The sequence below is a fragment of the Triticum urartu genome, chromosome 6 (assembly GCF_003073215.2).
Source record: "Triticum urartu cultivar G1812 chromosome 6, Tu2.1, whole genome shotgun sequence".
Classification (NCBI taxonomy): domain Eukaryota; kingdom Viridiplantae; phylum Streptophyta; class Magnoliopsida; order Poales; family Poaceae; genus Triticum; species Triticum urartu.
Window position 1 is genome coordinate 474016907 of NC_053027.1, and position 14800 is coordinate 474031706.

The window sequence follows — 14800 nt, forward strand, 5'->3', positions numbered from 1 at the left end:
CGAATCGCTACTCAGACCAAGAAGTCAAGCAGGCAGCGTTCGAGCTGCAACGGATGAGGAATCCTAAGTCATTCATTAAACAGAGTCGTGGCTGCCGTTACTTGCAACTGCTGTAGTAGAGGCTCATTATATCTGTAACTGACGCATTCAGTGTCATTTAATGCCCTAACGGCGTGGATGACGTGGGGTTGCGGCACACTCTATATAAGCCGCACCTCCTCTATAATCAGGCACGAGTAATCTTTGTAACCATATCGATCAAATAAAAGCAAGCTTCAGGGCACGAGACGTACGGTTGTTACCTCCCCCGAGAGGGGCTTGAACTCGTTAAACACCGAGTGTTACACTTGCCCCGTAGTTAGGTTTTGCCCCTTATTCGTACTCCTAGTACTTATTGTCAGGATCGTAACCCCGACACCACCCCTACTCCCATCGAGTTGTTGACTTTCAGCCTAATTCTGGCCAGATTCGCCCTGTGCACCATTGGCAGCCCCCTGCTGCATCCGCCGGCTGATTCCCTTCTGAGCTACTCTACTCCGATACGCCTCAGAAGGGCGGAATGCCCCGCCGTCTGTGGCGCCTCCCACTCATGCGACCACCAGCACCAGCGACATCCCTTACCGGAGGTCACCATTAGCACCACCGCGTCTTCTCCACCGCGCCTCCTCTTTGTCGCCGCTGCCAGAGCCGACGAGGTCGATCTTCGGTCGGGGAGCAGCTGTTGCTCCCGGCGACCATCTCCCCTGGCCGGCAGCGCAGCTGCTGCTCGCAGCACCCCCGGAGGAGGATGTGGTCACCGTGCGTCGATGTGGACGACGTTGCGTCTCCGGCCTCCATGCCCGAGCTCCTGCTGGGAGAGGAGCTCTTGAACGACGCCCTCATCCTCACGCCTCACCCCCGCTATCCGCTCACCCCCCCCCCCCTACACGGAGCCGTCGAGGCCGCTGTCGGCGAGCTGCCGCACCTACGTCGCCCCTTCTCCCATCTCTGGGATCTCTCTCTCACTCAGTGCTCTCATCGCTCCATCGGATCAATGAGAAGATAAGGAAGGGGGAGTGAGCGAGGGAGGAGACAATAGTGTTCGGGCGAGGACTCAAACAACCCGAACGACCACTGCGGCTGACGTGGCTGTGTGCCCTACTCTAAGATTGATGCGGCGCATCTAACGACGGAGAGCGTGTTCGGGCGAAGTAGTCACAGCCCACATGTGGGCGTTATCATTTGGAAAAAAAGATATACTACTTTGTAAATTGCACAATGATAGTACAAACAAGCAGATGCTAAGAGCATCTCCAGCCGCGCCCCCAACAAGGCCCCCAGGCGATTTTTTGGCCGCCGGCGCCAAAAAATCGGCCCAGTCACGCCCCCAAGGGCCCAATTTTTGCCGGCTCGGGCCGAAATTGGCGCCGGCGGACCAAACCCGAACCCGGCGCGCTGGGGGGCGCTCGGGGGCGCCGGGCGAATCGTTTTTGGCGCGAAAGAGCCGCGAGCCCTCCTTGCCAGCGACTCGTCTCACTTCTCGCCGCTTCGTCGTCCTCACCGCCTTGTTTCCCATGGCGAATCAATGCCAAAGCTGTCGCGCGCTGCCGCGCCGGTCAGCCTCCGCCATTGATGCCTCACGGACGGCGCAGTGAAGGCGTGACGACGCGCGTCCCCCCGCATGCCACGCGTAGACGAGGCCGCCACGCGTGCTCGCGCCGCCTTCGCATATATAAACTGACCCCAGCGTGCCGGTGGCACACACAGAGTCTCCACCGCCGACGCGCCCTATCTCCCCTTCCTCCCTCTCCCCTCGCCGTCCCAGTTCGTAAAAATGGCCGAATGATTCCCAGGCGACGGCGCGGCGGCGAACGGCTTCGGCCGCCGCCACCTTCATGAAAACGACGTTGGGCTCCTCTTCGAGGCCGAGTACCCGGTCCCGCCGGACATGCGGGTGCCCGGGGCATGGAGAATCAGCGTCGGCGGGGTCCCGGTGCCACCACCGCCCACCGGGGCGGCGCGTCGTGCGGAGATCGCGTGTATTCGCGCCTCTCTGCCGCGGGCGGCGAGGGAGGGGCCGCGCTATGTCCCCGACAGCCCGCTCTGGGAGCCCTACTTCCGCCGCCGTCACGTCGAGCAGCTCGAGGCCACCAACGGCGTCATGCCCTCCGGCAGGCCCAACTCCGAGGGGCGGCGCCGATGGTGGGGCGTGCCCGGCCGCATGCTGGAGGCCGTCCTCGAGTACATCGAGGGCGGCAACACGCCGAGGCTAGAGTACCCCTCCCCGCCGTCCTTCTCTCGCCGCCGTGGGAGCTCATGGACGCCGATGCGCATGGACCCCGGGGCGTCCTCCTCCTCGTCCGGTCGGTCGACCGACTCTCCCTGCCTCCGCCCCGTCAAGCCAGAGCCCTAGGAGCCCCAGGACATGTCTGTCAGCCGGCGCACCCGCGGCTCCGGTATCCGCATCGCTAACTCCACCCCCGCTTCCGGGCGCCTTGTCCTCGTCGCGCCCAAGCCGGAGCCCAGTCTCCCCAGGAGTACGAGGAGATAGCCCGGCGTGGCTTCTCCGACGCAGACGCCCTGCGGTGGGCGCGACGACTACCTCTGGACGGAGATGACCCGGCAGACCCGGCCCCTGGAGGAGATCGCCGCCCGCAAGCGTGGGCGCGAGGACGAGCACGGCGTCGTGATCCTTGACAGTGACGACGACGAGGACGCCGCCGGACCGTCCAACCCGCCGCGCCAACCGGGGAAGGGTTGCAGCAGGGACGGCGGCCACGACGGAGGCGGCGGCCACGACGGAGGCGGCGACGACGACGACGATGACGACGACGACGACGGCAGCGGCGACGACTACACGCGGTTCTACAGCCTCCTCGGCATGTAGAACTGCAAGGGCGGCGGCTGGCGAGGAGCGGCGAGGCGAGCGAGACGGCGGGCGGGCCTAGTATTGTTTTTTTTATAAAATATTTTAAATATGTATGAGCGGGCGTGTTTGTGCCGTGTTTGGTCGAATTTGATTTGAAGCCGCCGAAATATGCATGAACTCACCGTATTTGCGCCGTTTAAAAAATCCCGTGGGCGCCGCGACTGGGTGGCATCATGCCCCAGCGCGCGTTTTGCGCCGGTGCGTCCCAGGGGCGATTTTTAGCGCCTCGGGAGGCTAACGGCTGGAGATGCTCTCATACACATAAGAAGTTGTGCCACTGCTAGTGCAAACAAGCAGATGCTCACGTGACTGCCCACGTAAATTGCACAGTGTTTTTTTACTGCAATCAGATCACTGTGTTTGCTGGACGGATCCAATTTAAGCCGCACATGGGTGAATTAAGGCCGCGACGCGCCGGCTCTAATCAAACACGTACGTACTGTACGCCGTGCGGGCTCTGTTGGTACGCCTGGATGGATGGATCCCTGGATCGATCGCACGGCCGGCCACGTGCGGTCAGAGGGTCCGGCCGGTCAAAGCACGGATGGGCGGCTACCCCGCCGTACAGCTGTCAGACACGTGGTGGTGGTGGGCGGGTGCATGCGCGCGCTCTCTCTCTATCATCGATCACCACCACGACACGGGCGCCACAGTCGAGTTTGCCCCATCCCGGGCTGATGGATGCGTCGCCTCGTCGTCGTCAAGTCGAGACGATCGCCGTCGGTTCAGGCGTTCAGCCACCCGCCGCGGCGCCGGGAATCCGGAACGGAACGTGCATGCATGCGTGCGCGGGCGTCGTCAATCAAGCGTGGTCTGCCCTGATCTCCCGCACGCATGCGTCCACCTCCGCTTATCCCCCCTGCCTCCCCCATTCCTCCTGCCATCGATGCAAGCTACTGGTAGATGTAGGGTCTAGAGCATATCCCAGCCAGCCGGCCTCCACTTGGTCTCTCTCTCCCTCTCTCTGGTCTGCTCATCCGTAGCTTGCACTGCATGCATGCATGGCGTCTACTAGTCTCCACTCTCCACCTCTCCCTTCCCATGCCCCCATGCTCCACTCCACCGCTGCACGCATGGCCGGCCCCTGCCACGACGCGATTCACGCCACGCACTCGCTGCGTCGTCCATGCATGGCTATGGCTTGGCCTGCAGCGACATCGAGCAATCCTCTGTACCCGGGCGCACGCGCGCCCTCTCATTTCCATCCATACTGTATCGTAACGTACAGAGCGCGCAGGCACAGCGATCAAACGGAACAGCGCCTCTTCCCCCACCCCACCTACGTGGCCACGTCTCAGCGCCTGCGTGCCAACGGAGCCGGCCAGGCCAGGGCAAGGGCAGCTCGCGCCGCGTCGCGTCGCGCGCACGGCCGAGTTAATCAATGCGATCTGCAGGTCAAAGATCGCACAGGCACAGCGACGTCTCTGCTTTGGTTCCTACCAATTCATAGTTAATCTGGGTGGGTGAGAATGTGAGATCACTTGACTGGAAACATTATCGTCCTATATCTAGCTGCCCGCCTACTTGCATACAAGTAACTGTAGTTGATTGGCGTAGCCCCGCGGCTCCAGGAGCACATATATGCGTGCGTGCGTGCATGAGCATGACCTCATGCCCTTGCTTTCCACTATTTGCACCCTGTCAGTGCTTAATCTAATTAGCTACTACTCAGATATAAGTAACTATATTACGCATGTCAGATCATAGTCGCACTACTCTAGCTAATTCAATATTGTTTGAACACTGCTACTACTCCGGACTCACTAGCTCATCAGCCAGTACTGTACAGAACAAACGATAGCTTAGATACTCCTAGCTAGCTAGACCGACGGGCAAGAGACTGGACCAGATGGCTAGGTTTCGAAGAAATTAATGGGGCGGACAAAGGCGCGCGCAGGGACGATGTCGATCTCCACTGGGCTTTACGATGGCAGTATTATTGTAAGGAGAGTATTAAAGCTAGCTAGCTAGCTAGGTGACGCCTGACGGTGTTGGTTTACCCAACTTAACACCCATTGTTTATGTGTTCAAGCTTATGCTTAACTTATCTTGCGCAGTATTGTATTGCATTGCACTGTATTGGAGGTTGAGCTAGATGCCCTGCGGTGGGGCCAACATGGCTACACTTGTACGGCGACAAAAACTGCTTTACATGGCCCGTGATGACCTAATTCTTCTCACGGTGGTGATACATGCTTTTGTTTTAGTAGCTTGTTCATTTATTTATTTTGAACACGGTACATATGCAAGCGCTCATACATACACGCATACATTCATTTTTATAAACGCACAAACACACATTCTGTCTTTATGAGGGCCTTCAAAACAGAGTAAGCCGACATATCATTTTAAGATTTACGAAGTTGCCATAGGCGGCGCCTCGTTGTCGACGAAAACGTCTCCTCTCACTGAAAGCGCATCGCCGAAAATGCTGAAATAAATCTACAAATAATGTGAGCGCCAGGACTTGAACCCGGGTGAGCTGAAAATACCATTGTCCCTCTAACCATTCAACCACAGGTTGGTGGGCTTGTTTATTTGCCCTGAGCGAGTTTCGTTGGTTGGTGGGCGAGTACGTACGCAGATATGTGAACGTAATGGTAGCTGTGGCAAATATATTAACAACTGCTCTACTATGATCAACATGGTAATTGAGAAATTACATAGTATATATTCCTCGGCGATAGGAGCCGAGACACGTATCAGTTCATGGCCGGATATGCCTAAACATGCAGTGGTAGATGCTGTCAATTGTCATACGTGCCAGACAGCTAGCATAATTGAGCAGCATGCATGCATGTGGCAACATGATGGTACTCCACATATGCAGTTGTGCATGCAGCTGATTAATCAGAAATATATCGACGAATCCATGTCCTTTTGCCTCGATCCAACCCTTTGATTGTATAGCTGATAATTATCCTTCTTCGATCGAACAATGATTGATTAACTGGCCGATTGCCTTGACAACCGTCACACACATATATAACTGCTTGAAAATGCAAGGTAATATACAAAGTTACAAACTAGGTCAACTATTATTCAATTTCAACATGCAAAGGCTCCAACAGCTAGCTAATTTGATAAACTCAACTAGCTAATTAACTATTTTAGGCATTCTGTGAATGGTATTGCTTACTTTTATTTTTCAAAAGTATATATCTAGCTTGCTAGATACTCATAGGACATGCTTCAAATAGTCCAAATCTGCATCCCTACATGAACATGTATATTTTCTCCCCTGGCCTGCTTGGATACTGATCTTAATTGTCAGGTCTTGCTTTATAACCAAAATCCAAGCTGATGGAGGGCAGGGAACTATTCTTTACAGCCTGTTGTTGGGGTGCACTGTTGATGATCTTAAAGCACATTAGCCAGTGTGCTAGCTGCTGCATGCTGTGTAGCTAGCCCTACCTGTTTTAAGCGATTAAAACATCAAGAAAGCCTGTCACGACGCTGTGCTTAGACAGAGGAGGGCAATAATTAGTGCCCGGCCGCTTTCTAATCAAAAAGCTGAAACACATAGCTTTCGTTCATGTTTTTTCCCAACACCCGATTCCCGCCGTACGTGCGCGCATGCATGAAATATGGACGAATTGCAGATCAAACTGTGAAAAGGTTAGCAGCAGAAATTGCAGGCCGGTCGAGGCACTGACATCATGGGTTTGGTCATTTCGGGAAAAAGAGCAGCGCCTATTCTGGGAGTTACTTCCTGGTACAAAGACAAAGTACCAGAGTAACTTAACCTAATTAACATCGTCTTCAGCTTTAAGTAATCCGAGCTCCTGCATGCCTAGGTGAAATGCACTGAGAGGAGCTGATTAGATGGGTGGACGGGACAGGCCACGACGCGATTAATATAAGCACGGCTTAGCTAATCATGCTAGCTAACTAGCGAGCATCCAATGACCCGCCGGCCGGTTGATTAAGAAACTGGCGATGGCGGGCTAAAGCCCGATTAAAGTAGCCTGGCACGCAAGTGGGCAGGGGATTAGATTAACTAGATTAGATCGGACGATCTCTCAGAGCTGTGGGATTAAGATAATTAATCCCGCGCGGCGCTCTGTCCCGTCGATCGCCGGGCATGTGCCGTCGCCCGCGCTTGTCGCCTTGCGCCGTCGCCGTGGACGGCCCCTCGATCGCGCGCTGCCCTGTCCAGTTGTTAGCTTAGCGAGCGAGCTAGCTAATGATAACCATATACTTGTATAATCTTTTCGTTTGTTAATGCGCCTCTCTGACTTTAGCGCATCGATTGTTAACGACCCTTCCTCGAGCAGCCTAGCTAGGGTCGATCGATCGACAGTCTGTGTGCTGTGCGCATTATACTTTGCTTGCTTGATTGATTGGACTCCAATCCATCGAGATGAAGTGATGCGCCAAGTTGGCTGGCTCGCTGGCTGGCCGGCCGGTCTTAACCTGTGCTCGCCTAATCCGGGCTAGATACATGCAACTTGGAATCAATGGCGGCCGGCTCCATGTTTGCATGCATCCCTCCCTGTCATTTCATGGAATTATGTCCCCCCATTTTGAGATGTCCTGATCTGGAACCAGTGCTACTACATGGCGTCCCCATCGGTCGATCTTTTTTTAGATAGTAATCAAGGAAGGCCATCGTTGATTATTGGCCTGGTTTGGGTTAATTAGAGGGGTCTTGCTTGAGCTAAACCGACATCGAAATCAATCAGATAGGAGTACAAAATTGGTTGTTCAGGTGTATCTCTAACTTAAGATCCTCCTACGTTTTAAATACTGTCAACGGATCGCGAAGGATAGGGTTAACAACAGGCGCGCAGTGGGCGCGGCGTTCGGGGCGAGGGCAGGAGCGAGGAGGACACTTGTCGAGCAGCGGGCCTGCAAATGCCCTTTCCTTCGCTGTTGGTGTGGGGAGCCGATGAACAGCGGTTGCACTAGAGGCGGCACGTGGGATGGGGGAGCTCTTCACTGGGCCGTGGGGGCGAGGAGAGGGCCACGCGCACACGTGGGGGGCGGCCCCCGCGACGGGGACGCGCCCACCGGGTGGGTGCGCCGTGCGGTGCGGACGGAGCGCAGGGAGGGAGAACCGGAGATGTCACGTCGAATCTTTGACGACGCCCGCGCGTGATGGGCCGGCCGGCGGGCCACGCGGAGCAACTGGCGGGCCGCGCGCCCATGTGACGATGCCGGCCGGCGACATGCACGCAGGCGCCCGTCGATCGTTGCTCCCCCGCGCGCGCGCGGTGCCGTCACGTCCGCGAGCGAACATGGCGACGGCGACGAGGGAGGGGCCGGTGCCCGCCGCCGTCGCCGTCGATGCATCACACGAACGTCTCCCGAGTTGGCCCGGGAATCATGGGCTCGGTGTATGCAGCGGTAGTAGTGGAGATCTCACGGCCCACTAGCATCCCTTATGCCCTTCTTCTTCTTTTTTCAAGGGAAAAGAGCCGGATGAAATGAAATAGTAGTAGCCCGTGCTCGTACGGAGATTTGGCAGAGCGTGGTCCGGTCCCACACATATTTGCGCGAAAGCGAGGTGCATTTTATATTTGAAAAGGGCCAGAGAAAGGTAAATTCGAGTTGTTCCTGGCTAGTGCTGCCTGCCTGCTGCGTAAGAACCGGCACGGCATGGGCGGCAGGTATATTCGTTTGACAAACACAGAAAGTGGGCGGCAACTGGATTGATGAGAGATTTTTTCTAACCGAAATCTGCGAGCTCAAGGAACCAAAGCATATTTAACCTTTTGAAATCCGTGTGCTGGTTGATTGGAACCGGTGCAAGTTTTGACTCATCTCGATCGGAAACCGACTGTTGCAAACAAGCCCACGCATTGTTAAAACAGAAGGAGAACAAAATAAGGGAAGGTAGTTATGACATTTGAACTATTAGCATGGAGACAGGCAAACTGAACATAAACAGTGGACTCTCCAAAAAAGAATGTAGCTCAATGTCAACCATCTCCTCTTTTTTTTTTTGAGAAATTGTCACCGTTTCCAACCGTTGCTTTAAAAGAGTTGTGGGTGATGGCTGCAAGCAGGGACGGTGACAAACCCCAGCCACGCGGAGCGCCTATACCTTGCTTGGTACAAGATCTTTATGGGACGCTCGCTTGCAGCGCCACCTCAAATGGGTTGGGCCCAAAGTTTCCGTGTGCACCACCATATACACACGGTATATCATAACGTATCCGCGTTTAGTTTTTTTTTAATATTCTAACAAGGTATAAATACAAATATTCCAAAAATAAATATACTTAAATTTTTAAAATGTTGTGCGTTTAAAAAATGCTGATAGCATTGAAAAATGGTTCATTACGTTTTAAAAATGTTTACGCACATGGAAAAGATGTTCATGACATTTCCATAAAATATTTACATAATTTCTAAAAAAAAATTGCGTTAATTAAAAAGTGATTCATGCCATTTAATAAAAATGTTCACGTGTTTCAACAGATATGTTCATCACAACTCAACAAAATATTATTAAATGTAAAAATGTTGGGGTAGTTAAAAAACGTTTCATACCATTTAATATTTTCGTGCTTTTAAGCTAATGTCACGCGTTCCAAGCTTATGTGAGTGACATTTTAACAAAAATCTTTACAGAACATAAATAAATCACATAGTTAAAAAAATGTTTTCTACCATTCAGAAAAATGTACAATTCATATTAGAACATGTTATGTGTATATATGTATTTCAAAAAATGTTAACCAGATATATGAGAAATGTTCAACGTGTATAAAAAAATTGTTACATGTGTATATAAAAATGTACAACATGTATTAAAAAAAGTCAAACATGTATTCAGAAAATAAAAAACAGAAAGAAAAACACGACGAAAACCAAAGAAAACCAAAGAGAAAACAATAAAATCATGAAAACCTAAAAAAACACAACAAATAAAGAAAAATCCCATGGAATGTTGTAAAACTAAACCGGTGCATACAAACTTCCCAAAGCTTCTATACTAGGCCAACCCACTAAGGCAAGTCATAGACGAGTGCCAAACAGAGGTGACGCTATCATATGTCTTGATATGGGTGAGAAATAGCTTCCATGCTCGATGCCCGTGCGTAGGGGCTGCGGCTATGTCCCGTGTGTTGGGGAACACAATAATATTAAAAAAAATCTTACGCACACGTAAGATCTATCTAGGTGATGGATAGCAACGAGAGAGAAAGAGTGTTGTCCACGTACCATCGTAGACCGTAAGCGGAAGCGTTATGACAACGCGGTTGATGTAGTCGTACGTTTTCACGATCCGACCGATCCTAGCACCGAAGGTACGGCACCTCTGCGATATGCACACGTTCGGTGACGTCCCGCGAACTCTAGATCCAGCTGAGTGTCGAGGGAGAGTTTCGTCAGCACGGCGGCGTGATGACGGTGATGATGAAACTATCGGCGCATGGCTTCGCCTAATCACTGCAACGATATGACCGAGGTGGATTATGATGGAGGGGGGCACCGCACACGGCTAAACAATGTCAACTTGTGTGTTTTAGGGTGCCCCCTGTTGGGGAACGCAGTAATTTCAAAAAAATTCCTATGCACACGCAAAATCATGATGATGCATAGCAACGAGAGGGGAGAGTATCGTCTACGTACGCTCGTAGACCGTAAGCGGAAGCGTTATGACAACGCGGTTGATGTAGTCGTACGTCTTCACAATCAACCGATCCCAGCACCGAAGGTACGACACCTCCGCGATCTGCACACGTTCGGCTCGATGACGTCCCACGAACTGACGATCCAGTAGAGCTTCGAGGGAGAGCTTCGTTAGTACGAGGCGTGATGACGGTGATGATGTTGCTACCGGAACAGGGCTTCGCCTAAGCACCGCTACTATATGACCGAGGAGGATTATGGTGGAGGGGGGCACCGCACACGGCTTGGAACAATCAACTTGTGTGTTCTAGGGTGTCCCCCTGCCCCCGTATATATAGAAGCAAGGGGGAGGCCGGCCGGCCCTAGTGGCGCCCAAGGAGAGGAGGAATCCTCCTCCTAGTAGGAGTAGGATTCATCCTTTCCTAGTCCTACTAGGAAGGAGGAAGGGGAAAGGAAAGAGAGGGAGAGGGAAAGAGGGGCCGCACCCCCTCCCTAGTCCTATTTGGACTCCCCTTGGGGGGGGGCGCCACCTCCTGGGCTACTGCCCTCTCTCTCCCCTAAGGCCCACTGAAGCCCAATACTTCCCCGGGGGTTCCAGTAACCCTTCTAGCACTCCGGTTTTCTTCAGAATCACCCGAAACACTTCCGGTGTCCGAATACAGCCGTCCAATATATCGATCTTTATGTCTCGACCATTTTGAGACTCCTCATCATGTCCGGGACTCCGAACTATCTTCGGTACATCAAAACACATAAACTCATAATACTGATCGTCACCGAACGTTAAGCGTGCAGACTGTTGGGGATATTACTACTGGAGGTAAACCGGCCTTATGTAGCCGGATTGACTCTTTGAAGATTAGAAGCCCATGAAGATGTGAGGATAATGGCGCTTTAAGGAAGGCCCAAGGCCCAAAGAAGGGTTATAGCCTGTAAATGTAAACCGACCTAGTCAAATAATTTGTATGATAAGATAGGGAGAGTAGAGACCGAACCGGACACGTTTATGATCCGGCTTCGGGGCTCTGTAGTCCGGCGGGCGTCAACCTATGTATATAAAGGGACGACCCGGCCGCGGTTTAGGGACAGACAACAACAACTCGAGAGCTAGACAAAGCGACTTCGCTCCCTGGCCTTCGAAACCCTAGCAATACCAATCACAACAAGACGTAGGCTTTTACCTTCCTCGAAGGGGCCAAACTAGTATAAAATTCCCCGTGTCCCTTTTCCGGTTTAACCCCTTAAGCTAACCCATAGCAATGGCTCCACGACTAAGTCCTTTCATGAGGACATCTGCAGTGACAAACCCACGACAGTTGGCGCCCACCGTGGGGCTATCGCATGATGGTTTTGAGTTCTTGAAGGGCAGCTTCGATGGACTTAAGGGATACGCTGTGGGCCGGATGACGAAGAGTCGTCGCGGCAAGCTCTACATCGACAACGCAGGATGGGGTCCCGAGGCCGATTCAATCGAATACGGGTACCGGGTCCCCTTTGGTGGGATTCACGTCTTCATCGGCAAGATCAGCGAACCAGCCCCCGAGCCGGACATCTACACCGACATCATCGAAACGGCTCGGTGTGCAAGTTCTTCACCGGTTCAGCTCGAGGCAAGGCATGTTTTCGTAGGTGTCGTCCATGGATCGAGGTACGAGGATGGACCGGTGTCTGATGGAGAAACCGTAGTCTGTTCTGATAGCGAGTCTTCTGGAGAGACCGAATCACTTTACCAGTTGCAGGACGGCCGGATTGAGAGAGGATCCGAGGGAAACAGTATTCCGGATTCCCCCGGTCTGCCAAACTGGGCCGCCATCTTCATGGCCGGCACACAATTGGCGCCTCATTCATCTACCGCTGCAGCAATGCTCTCCGGTTCAACGACGGCCACACCAGCAGGGGCAGGAAGCTCGGCGCCGCCTCCGGCCCAAGTCTTGTCTGATTTGTTCGACGCTTTGGCAGCGTTGATGTTCGCAGAGGTGGATACAGCAGCCAGGGATCAGCACAATGCGGAGATTGCAAAGGTGAAAGATCAGATAGCCCAGGCTAAAGCGGACCTGGCAACAGAGAATGCTAGGATGGCTACAGAGCGGGCTGAATTGGAAGCACAGGCCTACCGGATTAGACTGGATCAGAATGCTTCAAAGGAAGTCCTGAGAAGAAGGTATCGATCACATCTCCCGTCGGTTTATGAGCCGCAGAATCTTTTCAACACACCAGGTGCAGGAGCTGGTAACCAACCGACGCTAAACCGGATGGGGGCGCCGGAACAGGAGTGCCGGTTCAGCCACGCACGACGGACCCGCCTCGCCAGAACAACGTTGTGCCATCGACGCTGCCCGGGCATTATTCCAACCCGTTGGACAACATTGTGGCCGCCGCTTCATGCCTGGCGGCCCTCCCAACCGACGGCGAGTCACCAGTTGCAGTGGAAGCACGTCGGGCCAGGGATCTCCTTCAAATAGCATTAAATCAATAGCAGGCGTATTCACACGGTCGTGAGAGGATCCATTCCACTCCCCGTCCAAGCCGGAGTTATAGCAAACACGTGGAGGACGAACCGGCCGTGTCCAGTAGCGCACGTCGCTGAAATTCACCACGAGGGAACAACCCGGCCGGGGGAGGCGCTAATGCGCAAGATGTTGTGGACCATGGCCGCGCACGTCAGGAGGCCGAGTTGACGGCTCGACTCGGAGCACGACAGCATACTCCGGTTCACCCCACGGCCTCCGTGGAGCCAGGGGTGATGTTCAGTTCCTTAGGGGTGCCGTGTTTAACTCCCGCTTTGCGTAATGTGAGACCGCCCAAGGATTTCAAGGGACCTCGTAAGGTACCAAATTACACCGCCGATTTGCAACCAGAGGCGTGGGTGGAGAGCTATGAGATAGCAATGGAGATGTTAGATGTGGATGAGGCAGTGTGTGCTTAATATTTCACCATGATGTTGGAAGGAACAGCTCGCACTTGGTTGAAGAGCTTGCCGACCAACTCTGTTGGATCATGGGCCGAATTGAAGCACCGGTTTATCCAGAACTTCAAGGATACGTGTAAGCAGCCAATGTCAATCGTAGATCTGGCCGCTTGTGTCCAAGAGGAAGGGGAGTCCATGACCCATTGGGTCAAACGGGTCTCGGCGATTTTGCATTCATCAGATCGTATCAATGCAGACACTGCAGTGTTAACATTAGAGGGCAATTGCCGTTTCAAACCGTTAAAACAGATGTTGGGAAGGCTCAAACGTCACTGCAATGACATGTCAACACTCATGGCCGCTTTGGTTAAATATGCCGATTCAGATAATACCAAGGATCCGGATTCAGAGGAGGACAAACCGGAGAAGGTAAGAAGAACGGCAATGCCAAAGGTCAACAACATAACCCGGCAGGTCATGGAAACGGTGGTAAGCGCAAGGCCGACAGTAGCTTGGACTTTGTTGCAAATACCAACGCGCAGGAGAATGGCCAGCGCCGTAAAGGCAAGTAGCCCCAGAGGGGTGGAGGTTCAGGCAACAATTTCGAGCGCTTGTTAAATCAGCCCTGTCCAAAGCATGGATCGAAGGAGAAGCCGGCATCACATCTTTGGAAAGACTGTTATATCATGCGGGATTTCAAGAATTCCAATATGTTCCATTATGACAACGGCCCGCCCGGCGGTTCAGGAGGAGGTTTCCACGGGCCGGGTTACGGAGGTGGTGGTTCCGGTTCAGGGTTTCCAGGCAACCAAACCGGACACATCAATCAAGGGCACCAAGGCAACCAGGGAGGTTACAACCATCAGGGGAGTCAGCAGCAGCAGCAGTCGGGTTATCAGAGCAATCCCAAGCAGCTAAACAGCGGGCAATATCATATCTTCACTACTAGTTTGTGCAAACGTGATCAGAAACTTCACAAAAGGGCAGTAAATTCTGTTGAGTCGGCAGTACCTCAGTATTTACGCTGGTCTGAGCAACCTATCTTGTGGAGTAGAGATGATCACCCCCCCGGGTTGATAATCCAGGTCACTTGGCCCTGGTGGTAGCCCCTCAAGTTGGGGGATACAAGTTCACTAAAGTGCTCATGGATGGGGGAAGTAGTATTAATATTTTGTATTATGATACATTCAGCCGTATGGGGTTGACAGATAAGGATCTTAAACCGTCAAATACGGTCTTTCATGGTGTGGTGCCTGGTAAGTCTGCATATCCTGTTGGCAAGATAGCTTTGGAGGTAGCTTTTGGAGATGACTACGATTCAAGGTCAGAAACATTGACGTTTGAGGTGGTAAAGATCAAAAGTCCGTACCACGCCTTGTTTGGGTGGCCGGTTTATGCTA